At 38.6% G+C, this 18053-nt stretch overlaps 2 long non-coding RNA genes and 10 other non-coding genes across 12 annotated transcripts; 2 read left to right on the top strand and 10 right to left on the bottom strand.

Annotated features, from left to right (window-relative positions):
* Window positions 1-10489: 10489 nt before the first annotated feature.
* trnav-cac lies at window positions 10490-10562 on the bottom strand. The gene has a single exon. It is a non-coding gene; the product is annotated as a tRNA-Val (tRNA).
* On the top strand, window positions 10502-11980 carry LOC119775486. Its single transcript, XR_005279659.1, has 3 exons — window positions 10502-10603; window positions 11091-11192; window positions 11691-11980. It is a non-coding gene; the product is annotated as an uncharacterized LOC119775486 (long non-coding RNA).
* On the bottom strand, window positions 11079-11151 carry trnav-cac. The gene has a single exon. It is a non-coding gene; the product is annotated as a tRNA-Val (tRNA).
* On the bottom strand, window positions 11679-11751 carry trnav-cac. Its single transcript has one exon. It is a non-coding gene; the product is annotated as a tRNA-Val (tRNA).
* A 287-nt stretch (window positions 11981-12267) lies between the features above and the next one.
* trnav-cac lies at window positions 12268-12340 on the bottom strand. Its single transcript has one exon. It is a non-coding gene; the product is annotated as a tRNA-Val (tRNA).
* Window positions 12341-12868: 528 nt separating this feature from the next.
* trnav-cac lies at window positions 12869-12941 on the bottom strand. The gene has a single exon. It is a non-coding gene; the product is annotated as a tRNA-Val (tRNA).
* A 515-nt stretch (window positions 12942-13456) lies between these two features.
* On the bottom strand, window positions 13457-13529 carry trnav-aac. Its single transcript has one exon. It is a non-coding gene; the product is annotated as a tRNA-Val (tRNA).
* On the top strand, window positions 13516-17412 carry LOC119775487. The gene is made up of 3 exons (XR_005279660.1): window positions 13516-13570; window positions 14059-14749; window positions 17348-17412. It is a non-coding gene; the product is annotated as an uncharacterized LOC119775487 (long non-coding RNA).
* Window positions 14047-14119, bottom strand: trnav-cac. Its single transcript has one exon. It is a non-coding gene; the product is annotated as a tRNA-Val (tRNA).
* trnav-aac lies at window positions 14636-14708 on the bottom strand. The gene has a single exon. It is a non-coding gene; the product is annotated as a tRNA-Val (tRNA).
* On the bottom strand, window positions 17336-17408 carry trnav-cac. Its single transcript has one exon. It is a non-coding gene; the product is annotated as a tRNA-Val (tRNA).
* A 518-nt stretch (window positions 17413-17930) lies between the features above and the next one.
* On the bottom strand, window positions 17931-18003 carry trnav-aac. The gene has a single exon. It is a non-coding gene; the product is annotated as a tRNA-Val (tRNA).
* Window positions 18004-18053: the final 50 nt, after the last annotated feature.

The following is an 18053-nucleotide window of genomic DNA, read 5'->3' on the forward strand; positions in this document are numbered from 1 at the left end:
GAACTAGTTGTATTTATGTGTTTTAAGATGGCATGATAGTTGGTCCTTATTCATGTTTATTTGTCTTTTTTATGTGCAAAAACTTCTAATCATTGGGTGTATGATGACAAAAATAAGATTGAAATGTGAAAAACAGTAATGATAAAATAAATGGTGAAATTGTGATATTTAAGACAGGAAACAAAGCAGTCTCAAAGAGCAACATTTAAAAAATGAAAGTTGTTTGTTTTAAAAAAATAAATAATTTCTTTAACCAGTGTTCCATATTCGCTTTCCTTATTGCCTTTGCTTCTCTTCTCACTCTGCATCATTCTCCCTAACAGATAGTCACGAAAAACATACTGTAAATGTTTGTTTCATGAGTAAGAAACCAAAAAGCGCTATTATTTTGCTTGCTTTTATGTTTAAACACAATAAACTGATTTCCTTTTGCTCAGTCTATAGTCTGTCAGGAATTCTTGTTGGCCTAGTTGTTAGAGCAGTTCGCTTGTGCTCTGCGAAGGTTGCAAGTACCTGGTTTGATCCCCACAGCCTCCATTCTGGGAATCTGAGCAGGCCCTTTAACCCCAATCTGTTCCCTCACTGCTCACCAAGGGTTGTCAGGGTTCTGCCCTCTGTTTTAGTTTATTCTTAGTATTTGTAGTTGTTTTCTAGCAGTGTTTTGTTCTTGAGTTACTCTCTGTTCCCCCCTTGTGTTTGTTTCCTCTTCCCTTGGCTTCCTTCTAGATCGGAGATGGGCAACTGCAGTCCTGGAGGGGCTGTATCCTTGAACTTTTAGATATGTCCTTGACTTAACATACCTGAATCAAGTAAACAGATAATTTAAAGGACTCTGGAGAAATCGATTGCATAATGGGGAGGTAATTCAACCATTTGATTCAGGTGTGTTGGACCAAGGATGAATCTAAATGTTGCAGGAAACCAGCCCTCAAGGACTGGAGTTGCCCATCCCTGTTCTAGATGCTTCTATCCACACATGCTCCTTGTCAGTTCATTACTCCAGTCTTTGTTCTGTCTCAGATATATATACTCTCCCTGTGCAGCTCCTCAGTGCTGGTTCCTTGTATTTTCCTGGTTCCTCATATGTTTTTCCTGATGTCTCATAGATTCTGTTTTTTTCTGTATTCGTTATTTTGGATTTTTGGATTTCTGCCTCAGTTGCCTGTGAGTACTTCCTTAAATCACCAAAACACATCTCTGCCTACTAATATCTGCATTTGGGTCCTCAGCCCAACCGTGACACATCTTGCAAAATGACTTATACCGACGTAAAATTTTTAAAATATTTCTAATTAGATATGTATGTGAAATACAAGCAAAATATTGCACATACTGCTACTGGGTCTCAACTGAATTTACTGTAGGTGAACATGCTTTGATTTAAAGCAATGTAACCCTTAACATACTGTATGGTACTATCCTGCTAGATGGGGTTCCCTTTGTTCCAGTCACAATTCTTTAATGTTCCCTATTTAACTATGTACATTTTCTGATAAGCTAAAGTCTGAATCTAGTCCCTGCTGGTACATGTCTTAATAAAGTGTAGCTTTTTATGGCTCTCTTTCAGCAAAGTATAGAGGCCAGACATCTCCTAATACCTCTTCTGGTTACCTTAATGCTTTCTCTTAAAGGACAATTCCGGTTTTTAACACTTTTAGCCCATTTTCTGTAGTGTCCAGGATGAAATCGAATGATCGACACCAAAATTTTGACAATTGGTCCTGTCTCTGCTTTTCGAGACTCAAGAATCGTCGAGAATCAAGAATCCACCTTTCGTATTCCATTTTCAGAGTTTTTTAAAGTGTTTAACAGAGACGTTAGCACCTCGACGTCGGAGTACACAGAGTGAAGCGAAAAGACTACAACTGTGTAAACAGGCCCCATTTCCGTTTCCGGTGGCAGGGGAATATTGACTATTCCAACAGAACTCAATGGGATTTACAAAATGCTAAATAAAACACTACAGGAACGTTTTTTCTTTACGAAACTTTTTTTGGAACGTCATTGAACAGCGCTGACGACCCGGTGAGTAGCATATTTTAAAAAAAGAACGTTTAAGGTTGTTTTAAGGACATTATCGGACATGCTCTATGGAAGCCGTTCTGAAGCAGGGGTGGATTCTAAATTAGCCAAAAAGCAGAGACAGGACCAATTGTCAAAATTTTGGTGTCGATCATTCGATTTCATCCTGGACACTACAGAAAATGGGCTAAAAGTGTTAAAAACCGGAATTCTCCTTTAATTAGCTTGTAGACTAAGGGGGATCTACATTCTTAGATTTGTAGTTATGGTATACTTGTTCCTTATACAGATGACCAGCGCTGAGACATGTTAAATGTTATATTGTATTATAAACTAAGCCCGTTTTAAATTTTCCATATCTTTTCCCAATTTGGATGCTTTGTTCATTATTCTTTGTGATCCTGTTTGTCCAATGCATTTTACAAACTTCTGAACAAAGACTTCTCTTTAGACATATACTTTTCAACATACTTTCATTGTAGAAGGTATATTATACTTCTTCCCCCATCCTGCTGTTATACTGTATGGTCATTTCTTCCCTTATATCTAAGGCCCTTTTTCCCAGTATGTCCGTAGATTTTCTCTTCCAAAATGCTGCTACCATTAAGATAAGCATGTCAGTGACTGACCAGGTGAAACACAAGTAAATGTTTGAAGCTTTCTTCATATCAAATGCAAGATTATGTTTAAAGTTAAATGCAAAACCTCAAACTGCAGCACGGAGATTAATGCCTAACACAATCTGGAGCCAGAGTTAATAGGTTAGCTGTAGATTAGGTGGGTAAATATGCAGGACACCGTCTGAATGTTGGCTCAGTCAGTCTTCATTTTCCAGCCAGTCAGGTGGGATACAAATTCCCTTTTGAATCTGATTTTAGTCATTTTAATTCTCTGTACACACGTATTGTTACCAAAACATCCACACGTATCCCAAATGCAGCTCAGTAGAGTAATGGTGCTTTTGAATTGGCCGATTATAATTTCAGAGACTACAAATATAAGAGAAGCACTGTCCTTATTCTACCCATCCCTGCAAACTTGACCAGTTTGCTCTCTCTCTTTCTGTCTCTTTTTCTCTCTATTTGTGTCAGATTTGTATGCAGAAAACACCACCTGAGTCATACAAGAGCTTAAGCAAATGCAATAAATAATCTTTGCTCTGTTTTGTGACACTGTTGATGCATAATCAACTGTGACAGACTGATGCCTTTTTATAATATACTGTAGACTACACACCTGACCCTCGTTTAAAATCGTTTCCAATTGGAGCAATAACAGAATCACACAGAATTCACAATTCTGATCCATTTCAGAAACTAGCTTATTATACCTTCTAAGTCTGATGTGGTCCTGTAGCCTCAGAGGTTATTCTCACTAATTCACCATTTAAAGAGCATTTAGTGACAAAAAACGTAAGATAAGCCTGTCAGGGAGCTCTAAACCTTGGACCCAATATTCAAAAGACAGAGCTGGAAGAGTTACGACAGACTTTATTAAAAAGCGGCGTGCGACGGCGCGTCCGCAGGGGCGGATTAAACTGATCCTCTTGTTCAGAGTTCAGTCCGATCACAGAGGGTGGAGAGGAATCCGCGAAGGAGATGGGCCTCCGCTGCCGGCCGGCGCGGCCCCCGAAGCGCAGTGAGAAGAGCGGCGCTGAAGCCAAACAACGTTGAGGAACAGGTGTTTCCAGAAAGGGAGCCGAAGTCGAACCAGAACTTTGTTTAACAGATGATCAGAGAGCCGATGAGGTACCAATGAGGGAATCCAAGCCGTGGTCAGGAAAACAATCCAGGTTCGGTAAGCCAGTTGCATCCAATACACAGTCCAGAGCCGATCAGACTAATTGAACAGACAGGGCCGAAGCAAAACTCGGGATCCACAAAACAGACACAGGTCACAAACTGAATAATCAGAATAGGGCTTTGGCGTCATGACGTAATTACTTTGCGTGGCCGCCATGTTGATGGCCTCCTTTACCGCTGCTCAGACTACTGCCTACAACTACCGCGTACTGTACTCCCTCTCAGCCGTGTTTTAATTTGATTAATTTCACCTTAACTTGATTTCAACCATAGTAAACCGTTGCTGTATTGTGGGCTGTAACAGCGCAACACATGATCGCCATGGGAAAAACATACTAAATGGGTTAACTTTCCACCGCTTTCCTGCCTAGAGGCGCAACCACGGAGACCAAGTGTCAGAGATAAAGAGTCGTCGGGTAGTTTGGATCGCGGCTGTAAGACGACCGAACATAACTTTCCACAGTCTCTCGATGTCAATGAGACTGTGTTCCCTGCATTTGCAGATGCACGGTTTTATTTTATAGCCTGCTTTGTTTCTTTCCTTCAAGGTTGGGATCTTTTACGGGAAAATAATAAAAACGGCAGTGGGAAAAGGCTCAAATACGTGAGAAACCCGGAGGGTTTAGGGAGGGTTGGCAGTTAACGTTACTAACTACACCTTTGAAACACATAGCAGCTAGTTAAAAGTACATTACATCCGTGAGTGGTTGTTAGCACTAACGGTTAGCAATTACTAAACTAGCAGGTTCCAGAGCCCGTCTGAGCACAGCTTACCTTTGTAGGGATTACTGTGTTCCCACTGTTTGCTGCTTTATTATCTTCAGCTCCTGAACCCATCCATTTGTGAACTGCACATGAGACTCCAAGGACTTGTAGCTTCTGAACTGTTTTGAAGTATAGGCGCTCACTCATCGGTGCTCCACTCATTGTTTGGAACTTCATATGGATCCAAATTATAAATAATGCTGATTTTGTCAACATACCGGTCCGTGGCTTCTCTATTTAATGTGTCCCGGTAAACTCCAGATCTTTTTCGGGATTTTAACATCTTTTTTCTCTCTACTTCTATGTCTCTTCTTTCAACAACAACGTTGTATCAGCGCTATGTTTACGTTCGCATAGCAGTCAACATGGCCCCCACGTCCCACAATGCAACGCGGATCCCAAGCCCTATAGTAGTTTAAACGCTAGAGTTACTCTTACCAAAACAGCTAGAATAATCTGGCACTGGAAGCTTGAAACCAAACAGTATATATAGGGGCTGGAACCAGGTGGAAGGGATAAGCAATGATGAGAGAGCAGGCAGAGCTAAACAGGTGGGTGGAATAAGCAATCAAGCCACCAGTGCCAGGACCATGACAAAGCCAACTGAAATCGAATGGTTTTTGCAGCAGATTACTATAAAAACAACAATTGTAAAGTATCTAAGGCATCTGTTACTGTTTGATGTCTTGATAGTTTATCAGGCTGGATCAGCAATTAATTGAAATTGATATGTTGGATTTTTTTTAAGGAAAATAGTTAAGAAAAGTGAAATGCAGACAATAACTAAAATAAATCTGACTGGGATTTACATCAAGGGTTGTTGAAAACATTAAGCTCACAGTGTACAAAAGCCACACACCAAATCTGGCAATATGAACTAGATTATTTTGATCAATGTATTCTGCTTAGTTCATTTGGTCCAGTTTATTCTCCTTGACATAGCTTTAGGGTCAGCTTTTACTATGAATAACTGCCTGTGCTCTCTTTCATCCCTTTGATCCCTTTTTTTTCCTAGACAGAATCATCTTAGAAGCTGGATTGTCAATACCTTTTCTGAAATAAATAATATTTATAGGTCTGTGCTTATTTGTATGGTATTTCTCCTTCTGTCTCCTTGAGCCCCTGTCAGCCTTGGTACAAGGCAGCTGACATTGAGCCTGGTATTGCTGGAGTTTTTTTTTTTTTTTTGTTAAAAGGCAGTTTTTACTCTCTTGCTGCTAAATGCTGTGAATAAAACTGAATGTAAATTGAATAAGTACAGACTATTTACCATTTAAAAATATGAAAACCTTTTATCAAATCAGGGGCATAGTGCCCAGTATTATAGGGAACTCAAGGGTGGTGTTCTCAGCTTGCAAATACAAAATCTACTTTCAGCAATCTGAATGTATTTTACCCCTAAAATCACACTGGTGCAGGAAGGTGGTCACTCTTAATATTGAGTAGTCACTGGGACAATATTAACATCAGAATGAAATCAGCCATGAGACCTACAGAAAAGTGAAGATCAAAGTTAGAAAAAGTTTATTACTATATTAAAGTAATAAATCCTAAAATTAGGTTTTATTGTCTTATGAAAGGAAATGTTTAATCTTTGAAAACAAAAATGGCAAATAATTTAATGCTGCATCTAAAAAAAATCATTCTTACTTAATGTGTAATGACCTCAGAACCTTGGACCCAATATTCAAGCACACAAAATCAGGATGGCTTCCAAACAAGTATATTTCTGAAATTTAAGTGAGCGGCTGAACGTCTGTGGGGTGGATCACGGATTCTCTGGTTGATAGTTCAGTCCGATTCCAGGGGGAGAGGAGAAATCTAGAGGGAGATTGTCCGCCGCTTGTGGTCATTACTGCTTCAGAATACCGTGTGGTGAGGAGCTGGCACCAGCTGATGTGAAGAAACAACAGTGTCCATGAGGGATAATCCAAAGCCGAAGTACAGTCCAAACCAGGTTGACAGACCAGGAGATAAGAGAGCCGAAGAGGTAACGAAGGAGAATCCAAGCCGAGGTCTGTAACACAGTCCAAGTTCGTCAACCAGCAGAATCCAGGAAGTCAGTCCAAAAAACAAACTGACAGAGCACACAGGGACAAGGCAAAAACATGACTATCCGGAGGCAGAAAACAAGTAAGAATCAGAATGTCAAAACACTTACCGAAACAGCTCGAATAATCTGGCGCTGATGGAAGGGAAGCAAACAGCATAAGAAACTGCGGGAACCAGGTGAAACAGATTGGCCATAATCAGCCACCCGGCCAATTAGTCAGGTGAGCAGAGGCAGATTAAAAAGCTTACCATCATCACCAGGACCATGACAAAAATGCATACTTCAGCTATTCAGTGGGAAAAGTAAAACAATTTTTATGAACACAATTAAGGATATCGTCCATCTCAGTCATTATGTCCTTGGGCAAAATACTTCTGCTGCATTGCCTACCAATGGTGGTCAGAGGGCCTTCTGTCACCAGGGATGATGTGCCACAAGGAAGTTGTGGCTGCAATTTGTCTTAGCACCATCAGTATGTAAATGAATGAATGGGTGAAAGCAGTTTGAGTTTTCGCCAGGGGGGCTATAAATTCAAAATAGACGTATACAAAAAAAAAAAAACAATAAAACACATAATAAGGTATAACACCAGTATATTTACATGAATGCAAACTACAAAAATATTATGAAAACACTATAAAAACAAAAACTTTTTTTTATGCACAGGTTTGCTTTTTGTACATAAATGATGCCCTTCTGTCCTTGAGAGAAGCAAATTTCTCTATGGTTGAAGTCAGGGATGGTTTTGATTAGGTTCTACTCCATAGCGACCATGGCCAGGGCATTGAGACTTTCCTGTGACATTGTTTTCCTGAGGAAAGTCTCGATCCTCCAGTGTTGAGAAGCACCTCTCAGATTCCACTGTGGTTATGGGACTTGTGATGAGGATCTTCAGCAGAGCCACCTCTGAGAAGGTGTTCTGAAGATTGTTTCCCATGAAGAAACAATCTTCCTGGAAAAAAACAGAGGGCACTATCTCCCTCTGTTATGGAGCCCAAGAACTGACATTGGAGAAATTTGTTCCCACAAAATATTAATTTGTGGCCACAAAACGCTAATTTGTTCCCAAGAAGTACTAATTTGTGGCCACAATATATATATATATATATATATATATATATATATATATATATATATATATATATATATATATATATATATATATATGTGTGTGTGTGTGTGTGTGTGTGTGTGTGTGTGTGTGTGTGTGTGTGTGTGTGTGTGTGTGTATGTATGTATGTATGTCAACAATGGTGGTAGGATTGCTTGAGGATTCAAATGCAGAGATGAATGAAGCAGAGATGAGTTTTGATTGATTTAATTGGACATCCAAAATGCAAAATATACAAAATATAAAGAACCAAAAACCTTTAGGGTAAAACTTACATGGGGAGCCAGATATGAAGAAATAGCAATCAACAACAAGGAACCATCCCTGAGTGACTGCAGAGGTTCAGTAGCAGGACAAAAGATGACCACTAATTAGCTGAATAAAGAGCAGGTGTGAGTGGAACTGACAAGAGGGAATCCAGGGGGAAAGGAAACAACCGCAAGGGGGCAACAGAAAGTAACTAAAGACTGCTTGGATATAATAGAAAATAAACCAAAGAACAAAACAGAACAACTGATAACCGAAAATTAAAAACTCAGTCACAAAACGGGGAGCACAATACCTATGTATGCTATGTATTGCTGAATCATAAAGGTCAATCTTAATAAGAAGACCACCCAAGGTGGAAGAACCAAAGTGCGGACCACATCTAGCACACCCACCGATTAATTATCCGGCCTAACCCATACATATCCACCTTAGCTTATTTTGAATCAGAATTGAATAATTTCTTTTTAAAAGGAATGGAATGCTCTAACATGCACCATTTGTGCTCCGATTCTTTCCTTTAAATGATGTACAGCTCTAGCTATAATGAACTGACATAATAAAGGATCAAACTAATTACACAGTGGTATGATAAAAACAGCGAGAGACATCAATTTAATGCTGTGCAGTCCTCTGAGACTGAGCAAAACTCATTATCATTTGGATGTGTAATCGAAAATCAGATTAGGGAAACAAATGAACTTTGGAGATACACAGCAATGAACACTGATAATGAAAGTAAGGGCTTTTTATATCAACACTAAGTAGGTTTAGGGGAGCCCAGAAGACAAGTTAATAAAGTTGCATAATTAACTTTCACAATATCTCATGTTTGTTTTGTGCACTCTTGGCATATGAGACATTTTAAATATTTTTTGTGATGTCTGAAAAAAAAAACAATGAAAAGTAAAGGTTATTTTGATATAAATATCAAATATGTCTTCACAAGCCCCTTTAATATCGAAAGCCCTTGGATTTGTTTTACAAGTTTAATAGCAATCCTGGGGAAATTAATTTACTTATAGGTCCCATGTTCTGAAAGCCCTGGGACATTTATTCAGCAGTGGAAAAAAAACACACATACTAGATGCTCAGACAAGCTAAATGAGGTAATAAGAGAACAACTGGTTTTACAATTTACCCTCTGTGTCGATATGGGATAAATATGTAGGGATGTCTTTCCCTGGTGGCAAAGGGACCACAGACTTCGAACCCAAAGGTTCAGGTTAAGTAAAAGCTATTTCAAAGAGCCAGGTAGCTCAGAAAAGGCCTTCTATACTTATCTCTTTGTGTTTTTAAGGAGATTCCTGGAACCAGAGACTAAATAATACAACTCCTTTCATGGAGCCTCACAGGAAACACAGCAAGCGTGTCAGGTTGGGTGGAGGCTTGAGGGACCCAAATGCAGAGACGGAACGTGAGGCAGTTTCTTCCAAGTTTAATAAGAAAAGGTGGTAACTGAAGGAAAGGCCAAAAATATACCAAAATACAAAAAACGTCAGGAAAAACTCACATGAAGGACAAAGAGATGACGACGAGGAACCAGCAAACAATGACTAAACAGGAGAAATATATATATGGGAGACAGAAACAAAGACCAGGCTATCAAATTGGGAGCAGGTGTAGACAGAGGAGTCTAGAAAGGAGCAAGGGAAAAGGACGCTGCGTTCGAATTTATGGTCTGCGTCTTCCAAGGACGCGGTCTACCTGGACTGGATCCTTCAAAGTCCATTAAAATAAGGAGACCGAAAGGGTTTTGGCTGTTAATTCAACCAGGTCAACCTTTCAGCGGCCTTCTCTACTGTACGCAATGTGCCTAGCAACCAGGATAGTTAACACAAAAAGCAGGAAAAGAATGAGTTCTGAACTTTTAAAAACTGTTTCTTATTCATTTATTTCCATTTTTTATTGTAAAGTGAACAAAGACTACAATCATGAGAAAGAGTGGAATAAAGGGGACAAGCATGTACAAAAGATAGTAAATGTGTTGATATAAACCTTAATCAGTTAAAAAACATGCTGTTGTCATTTTGCACATCTCTGATGTTGCTACATTTTTCAAATATCCATTACTGTAATAATGTCCACATCTGTATATTGGTTATGTATTCTCCAGGTACACAATTTTATGAACTCACTTTATGACTGGTAAAACATCCATCCATCCATTTTCTCCCGAGTGGGGTTGCATTGGGCAAGAGGCAAGGTACAACCTGGACAGGTTGCCAGTCTATCAATGGACAACACAGACACAAACAGGACCAACAACCATTGACACGCACACTCACACCTAAGGGGACTGTAGAAAAGCAAATTAACCTAACAGTCTTTTTGAACCTAAGCTGGGGAACAATAGTCTGCTTGGGGGGGGGAGAAAGAGAGACTCTAGGGTTGCAGGTTCGATTGAAAAGCACACACCTAGGTTGGATGCTTACAACTCTGTCACAACATGTATTCAACACCAAAAACTGTTTCTGCCAGGTTTCGAAACTGGGACCTTTTGCGTGTGAGGCAAACGTGATGACCACTACACTACAGAAACCCCCCTTTTCTATTCTACAATGGATGGAAAGACAAGTATGGGTAAGGATTAATGAAAAATTCAGACAAGGAATACCAATGTGGAGTTTCTGCACATTGCACTGGACCTGACTAAGCCCATTTGAATGTGTAGAGGATTGACTGGTACTGTTGTAAGCTAGCCAGTTATCTGTTGGTGAAAATAAAACACATATCCCACAATTGGGACGATACATATTTTCTCTATTGTATCCAGCCTCTAGTGTGTGGATTTCTTTACATGGGTTAGTTACGGTTGATTCAAGACAAAGTTATTGTCAATTATTTGCATGTTTGCCATTTCACCACATACTACACTGAAATACTAAATGGCCTAAAACATGAAAAATCTATTTTGGTTGACATGTTTTTTCAAGAGTCAGTTTTGCTGACCGTGATGGCTGGTGGCTAATGGCAAAAATAAAAAGGTTTGAAAAAATGCTGGTTTTTGAGCACACACCTAGGGTGGATGCTTACAACAGGTATTCAACACCAAGGCTGTTTCTGCCAGGTTTCGAAACTGGGACCTTTTGCGTGTGAGGCAAACGTGATGACCACTACACTACAGAAACCCCCCTTTTCTATTCTACAATGGATGGAAAGACAAGTATGGGTAAGGATTAATGAAAAATTCAGACAAGGAATACCAATGTGGAGTTTCTGCACATTGCACTGGACCTGACTAAGCCCATTTGAATGTGTAGAGGATTGACTGGTACTGTTGTAAGCTAGCCAGTTATCTGTTGGTGAAAATAAAACACATATCCCACAATTGGGAGAATACATATTTTCTCTATTGTATCCAGCCTCTAGTGTGTGGATTTCTTTACATGGGTTAGTTACGGTTGATTCAAGACAAAGTTATTGTCAATTATTTGCATGTTTGCCATTTCACCACATACTACACTGAAATACTAAATGGCCTAAAACATGAAAATCTATTTTGGTTGACATGTTTTTTTCAAGAGTCAGTTTTGCTGACCGTGATGGCTGGTGGCTAATGGCAAAAATAAAAAGGTTTGAAAAAATTGTGGTTTTTGAGCACACACCTAGGGTGGATGCTTACAACTCTGTCACAACAGGTATTCAACACCAAGGCTGTTTCTGCCAGGTTTCGAAACTGGGACCTTTTGCGTGTGAGGCAAACGTGATGACCACTACACTACAGAAACCCCCCTTTTCTATTCTACAATGGATGGAAAGACAAGTATGGGTAAGGATTAATGAAAAATTCAGACAAGGAATACCAATGTGGAGTTTCTGCACATTGCACTGGACCTGACTAAGCCCATTTGAATGTGTAGAGGATTGACTGGTACTGTTGTAAGCTAGCCAGTTATCTGTTGGTGAAAATAAAACACATATCCCACAATTGGGAGAATACATATTTTCTCTATTGTATCCAGCCTCTAGTGTGTGGATTTCTTTACATGGGTTAGTTACGGTTGATTCAAGACAAAGTTATTGTCAATTATTTGCATGTTTGCCATTTCACCACATACTACACTGAAATACTAAATGGCCTAAAACATGAAAATCTATTTTGGTTGACATGTTTTTTTCAAGAGTCAGTTTTGCTGACCGTGATGGCTGGTGGCTAATGGTAAAAATAAAAAGGTTTGAAAAAATTGTGGTTTTTGAGCACACACCTAGGGTGGATGCTTACAACAGGTATTCAACACCAAGGCTGTTTCTGCCAGGTTTCGAACCTGGGACCTTTTGCGTGTGAGGCAAACGTGATGACCACTACACTACAGAAACCCCCCTTTTCTATTCTACAATGGATGGAAAGACAAGTATGGGTAAGGATTAATGAAAAATTCAGACAAGGAATACCAATGTGGAGTTTCTGCACATTGCACTGGACCTGACTAAGCCCATTTGAATGTGTAGAGGATTGACTGGTACTGTTGTAAGCTAGCCAGTTATCTGTTGGTGAAAATAAAACACATATCCCACAATTGGGAGAATACATATTTTCTCTATTGTATCCAGCCTCTAGTGTGTGGATTTCTTTACATGGGTTAGTTACGGTTGATTCAAGACAAAGTTATTGTCAATTATTTGCATGTTTGCCATTTCACCACATACTACACTGAAATACTAAATGGCCTAAAACATGAAAAATCTATTTTGGTTGACATGTTTTTTTCAAGAGTCAGTTTTGCTGACCGTGATGGCTGGTGGCTAATGGCAAAAATAAAAAGGTTTGAAAAAATGCTGGTTTTTGAGCACACACCTAGGGTGGATGCTTACAACTCTGTCACAACAGGTATTCAACACCAAGGCTGTTTCTGCCAGGTTTCGAAACTGGGACCTTTTGCGTGTGAGGCAAACGTGATGACCACTACACTACAGAAACCCCCCTTTTCTATTCTACAATGGATGGAAAGACAAGTATGGGTAAGGATTAATGAAAAATTCAGACAAGGAATACCAATGTGGAGTTTCTGCACATTGCACTGGACCTGACTAAGCCCATTTGAATGTGTAGAGGATTGACTGGTACTGTTGTAAGCTAGCCAGTTATCTGTTGGTGAAAATAAAACACATATCCCACAATTGGGACGATACATATTTTCTCTATTGTATCCAGCCTCTAGTGTGTGGATTTCTTTACATGGGTTAGTTACGGTTGATTCAAGACAAAGTTATTGTCAATTATTTGCATGTTTGCCATTTCACCACATACTACACTGAAATACTAAATGGCCTAAAACATGAAAATCTATTTTGGTTGACATGTTTTTTCAAGAGTCAGTTTTGCTGACCGTGATGGCTGGTGGCTAATGGCAAAAATAAAAAGGTTTGAAAAAATTGTGGTTTTTGAGCACACACCTAGGGTGGATGCTTACAACAGGTATTCAACACCAAGGCTGTTTCTGCCAGGTTTCGAAACTGGGACCTTTTGCGTGTTAGGCAAACGTGATGACCACTACACTACAGAAACCCCCCTTTTCTATTCTACAATGGATGGAAAGACAAGTATGGGTAAGGATTAATGAAAAATTCAGACAAGGAATACCAATGTGGAGTTTCTGCACATTGCACTGGACCTGACTAAGCCCATTTGAATGTGTAGAGGATTGACTGGTACTGTTGTAAGCTAGCCAGTTATCTGTTGGTGAAAATAAAACACATATCCCACAATTGGGACGATACATATTTTCTCTATTGTATCCAGCCTCTAGTGTGTGGATTTCTTTACATGGGTTAGTTACGGTTGATTCAAGACAAAGTTATTGTCAATTATTTGCATGTTTGCCATTTCACCACATACTACACTGAAATACTAAATGGCCTAAAACATGAAAAATCTATTTTGGTTGACATGTTTTTTTCAAGAGTCAGTTTTGCTGACCGTGATGGCTGGTGGCTAATGGCAAAAATAAAAAGGTTTGAAAAAATGCTGGTTTTTGAGCACACACCTAGGGTGGATGCTTACAACAGGTATTCAACACCAAGGCTGTTTCTGCCAGGTTTCGAAACTGGGACCTTTTGCGTGTGAGGCAAACGTGATGACCACTACACTACAGAAACCCCCCTTTTCTATTCTACAATGGATGGAAAGACAAGTATGGGTAAGGATTAATGAAAAATTCAGACAAGGAATACCAATGTGGAGTTTCTGCACATTGCACTGGACCTGACTAAGCCCATTTGAATGTGTAGAGGATTGACTGGTACTGTTGTAAGCTAGCCAGTTATCTGTTGGTGAAAATAAAACACATATCCCACAATTGGGAGAATACATATTTTCTCTATTGTATCCAGCCTCTAGTGTGTGGATTTCTTTACATGGGTTAGTTACGGTTGATTCAAGACAAAGTTATTGTCAATTATTTGCATGTTTGCCATTTCACCACATACTACACTGAAATACTAAATGGCCTAAAACATGAAAATCTATTTTGGTTGACATGTTTTTTTCAAGAGTCAGTTTTGCTGACCGTGATGGCTGGTGGCTAATGGCAAAAATAAAAAGGTTTGAAAAAATTGTGGTTTTTGAGCACACACCTAGGGTGGATGCTTACAACAGGTATTCAACACCAAGGCTGTTTCTGCCAGGTTTCGAACCTGGGACCTTTTGCGTGTTAGGCAAACGTGATGACCACTACACTACAGAAACCCCCCTTTTCTATTCTACAATGGATGGAAAGACAAGTATGGGTAAGGATTAATGAAAAATTCAGACAAGGAATACCAATGTGGAGTTTCTGCACATTGCACTGGACCTGACTAAGCCCATTTGAATGTGTAGAGCAGGGCCGGTTCTAGCCCTTTGGTTGCCCTAGGCGAGATTGAGTTTTGCACCCCCCCCTCGTGCGGTGAATTGTGCCTACAGTTGTGCAAAGTGTGTGTTACATAATTGCAAATTGAGTGCAAAGCAGTGTTTGTTCTTTTAGTTTTGTGAACTCAGTGAGTGGATTTGCTATAAGTATTAATAGTTTTAGAAATTGTGCTATAAGTATCAAGGTTGTGTTTAAGCATTCAGAAAAAACTGTAACTTAGCATGGAGTGATGTATAGACAAATACCAGAATAGGTTTCAGTACCTTTTCTTTTTTATTATTTTAAATAATTTATTACACACTCAAAGTTAGGACTGTGCAAAAACACTTTCAACCATCTGTAAGGACACTTAGGTAAAGTATAGCTAAAAAACTGGATTGAATCATTGAATGAATTTATTTCAGACAATTAACAAATTTAACACACATTAAACAAATATTAAATGAATAAATTTCAGAAATTACCAAAAAACAATAAAAAATAATAAATTTAAGAAATTCTTCAACCAAGGACTACATAAAAAAGTAATTGATAAACATTAAATTAAATTTTCTGTTCCAGTTCAATTAAATCATTTGAACATAAATAGAAATGAGATTTAAACAAAATTTTCCTCTAAATAAAATATATCAGGTATATTTACCCTGATTTCGGACATTGATTAGTGATTAAAGAAAGGATTAACCCTCTACAAACAAAAGTGCTTTTATGAATACATTACAAAATTAAAAGTTTGAAGTTGTTGTTTTTTTTTGTTCACATATTCTATGATGAACAGCCATAACTTCATATATTTTGATGATTATTGTACATCCCTTTTGAATACTCAATGCAGATAATCACTACAAAATATTTTATTTATATTAGTATCTTCTACCCATTCTCAAGCTAATAATATAGCACATAATTCTGCTGCATATATACTGAGAAAAAAAAATGATGTCAACATTAGGGATGGGGATCGTTAATATTTATTGATATCGATACCTTTATCAATACTCCTTATCGATCCGAGTCTTTATCGATACCACTATCGATACTTTTTTGTTATTTGGTGGAAAGACGATGCAACAAAATGTTTTTAACAGAACTGGTATTGCTTCTATTGCTTAACAGGTGAGCATAACAAAAACGTTTCTAGCCTTCAATAAACATGGCTAATGTAATAGGCCACTTGGAAATGACATAAAACTAACTAGAATATATTTTCACAATTGTTGGTTAATGTATTGTCTACTGTCACTTTTCATCATGTTTTTAGTGATTAGGAAAATATTTAACAAATAAATAATTGTATTTTAAATTAAATGTAATTTTTAATCAATGTTGGCATCAGTAGTTTAATTATATATAGAGGAATATACAACTGTATTACTCATATTTCTCGCCAAAAACAAAATTTCCCGTTTTCTTTACGTTACACTTGAACGCATCATGATAACCTAATTGTCGTTTTACTGAGCCAATCTGAACACATCATCACCCAGCACGTCTGAAACTTTATTTACTTTTCAAGCTAACTAGCTTGTATGCTTCCGATTACAACACGGATTTCACAATTACTATTTTTAACTGACCGGACAAGCTACAAAGTCTGTGTGCGCTTACCAGCGGTACTCTGAGTGGATGATTAAGATGGGCCCGACTGCGGCGGCAGGAGGAGGAGGAAAAGTTAAGTGCCAGACTTCACTTGTTTTACTTTTAATATCTGTTTGCTTACAATTTCATTCCAAAATATTGGTGTACATGCTGCAGTGATTGACGTCACGACTTCCGGGTTGGAGGGCGCTTGAAAAGTGATTAGACTCTTTTCCGATTTTCTCTTAAATGTGAAAAAATAAATAAAAAAACGGTGGTATATTTATTTGTTCATATTTTACTATTTATATATACGTAAGGTTAAGTCAAACTGACGGACGCTTCATAACCGGTTTAATTCGCTTTTTTTTCTAATTCTATGATTAATGGGAAGTAAGCCTAAGGGCGACGCTAGAGGGCGCCCCCAACACATTTGTCGCCCTAGGCAATTGCCTAGCTCGCCTATAGCAATCGCCGGCCCTGGTGTAGAGGATTGACTGGTACTGTTGTAAGCTAGCCAGTTATCTGTTGGTGAAAATAAAACACATATCCCACAATTGGGAGAATACATATTTTCTCTATTGTATCCAGCCTCTAGTGTGTGGATTTCTTTACATGGGTTAGTTACGGTTGATTCAAGACAAAGTTATTGTCAATTATTTGCATGTTTGCCATTTCACCACATACTACACTGAAATACTAAATGGCCTAAAACATGAAAATCTATTTTGGTTGACATGTTTTTTTCAAGAGTCAGTTTTGCTGACCGTGATGGCTGGTGGCTAATGGCAAAAATAAAAAGGGTTTGAAAAAATGCTGGTTTTTGAGCACACACCTAGGTTGGATGCTTACAACTCTGTCACAACAGGTATTCAACACCAAAAACTGTTTCTGCCAGGTTTCGAAACTGGGACCTTTTGCGTGTGAGGCAAACGTGATGACCACTACACTACAGAAACCCCCCTTTTCTATCCTCCAATGGATGGAAAGACAAGTATGGGTAAGGATTAATGAAAAATTCAGACAAGGAATACCAATGTGGAGTTTCTGCACATTGCACTGGACCTGACTAAGCCCATTTGAATGTGTAGAGGATTGACTGGTACTGTTGTAAGCTAGCCAGTTATCTGTTGGTGAAAATAAAACACATATCCCACAATTGGGACGATACATATTTTCTCTATTGTATCCAGCCTCTAGTGTGTGGATTTCTTTACATGGGTTAGTTACGGTTGATTCAAGACAAAGTTATTGTCAATTATTTGCATGTTTGCCATTTCACCACATACTACACTGAAATACTAAAAGGCCTAAAACATGAAACATGAAAATCTATTTTGGTTGACATGTTTTTTCAAGAGTCAGTTTTGCTGACCGTGATGGCTGGTGGCTAATGGTAAAAATAAAAAGGTTTGAAAAAATTGTTGTTTTTGAGCACACACCTAGGGTGGATGCTTACAACAGGTATTCAACAACAAGGCTGTTTCTGCCAGGTTTCGAAACTGGGACCTTTTGCGTGTTAGGCAAACGTGATGACCACTACACTACAGAAACCCCCCTTTTCTATCCTCCAATGGATGGAAAGACAAGTATGGGTAAGGATT

Source organism: Cyprinodon tularosa, unplaced genomic scaffold, assembly GCF_016077235.1.
Source record: "Cyprinodon tularosa strain WSP-4 unplaced genomic scaffold, ASM1607723v1 ctg873, whole genome shotgun sequence".
NCBI lineage: Eukaryota > Metazoa > Chordata > Actinopteri > Cyprinodontiformes > Cyprinodontidae > Cyprinodon > Cyprinodon tularosa.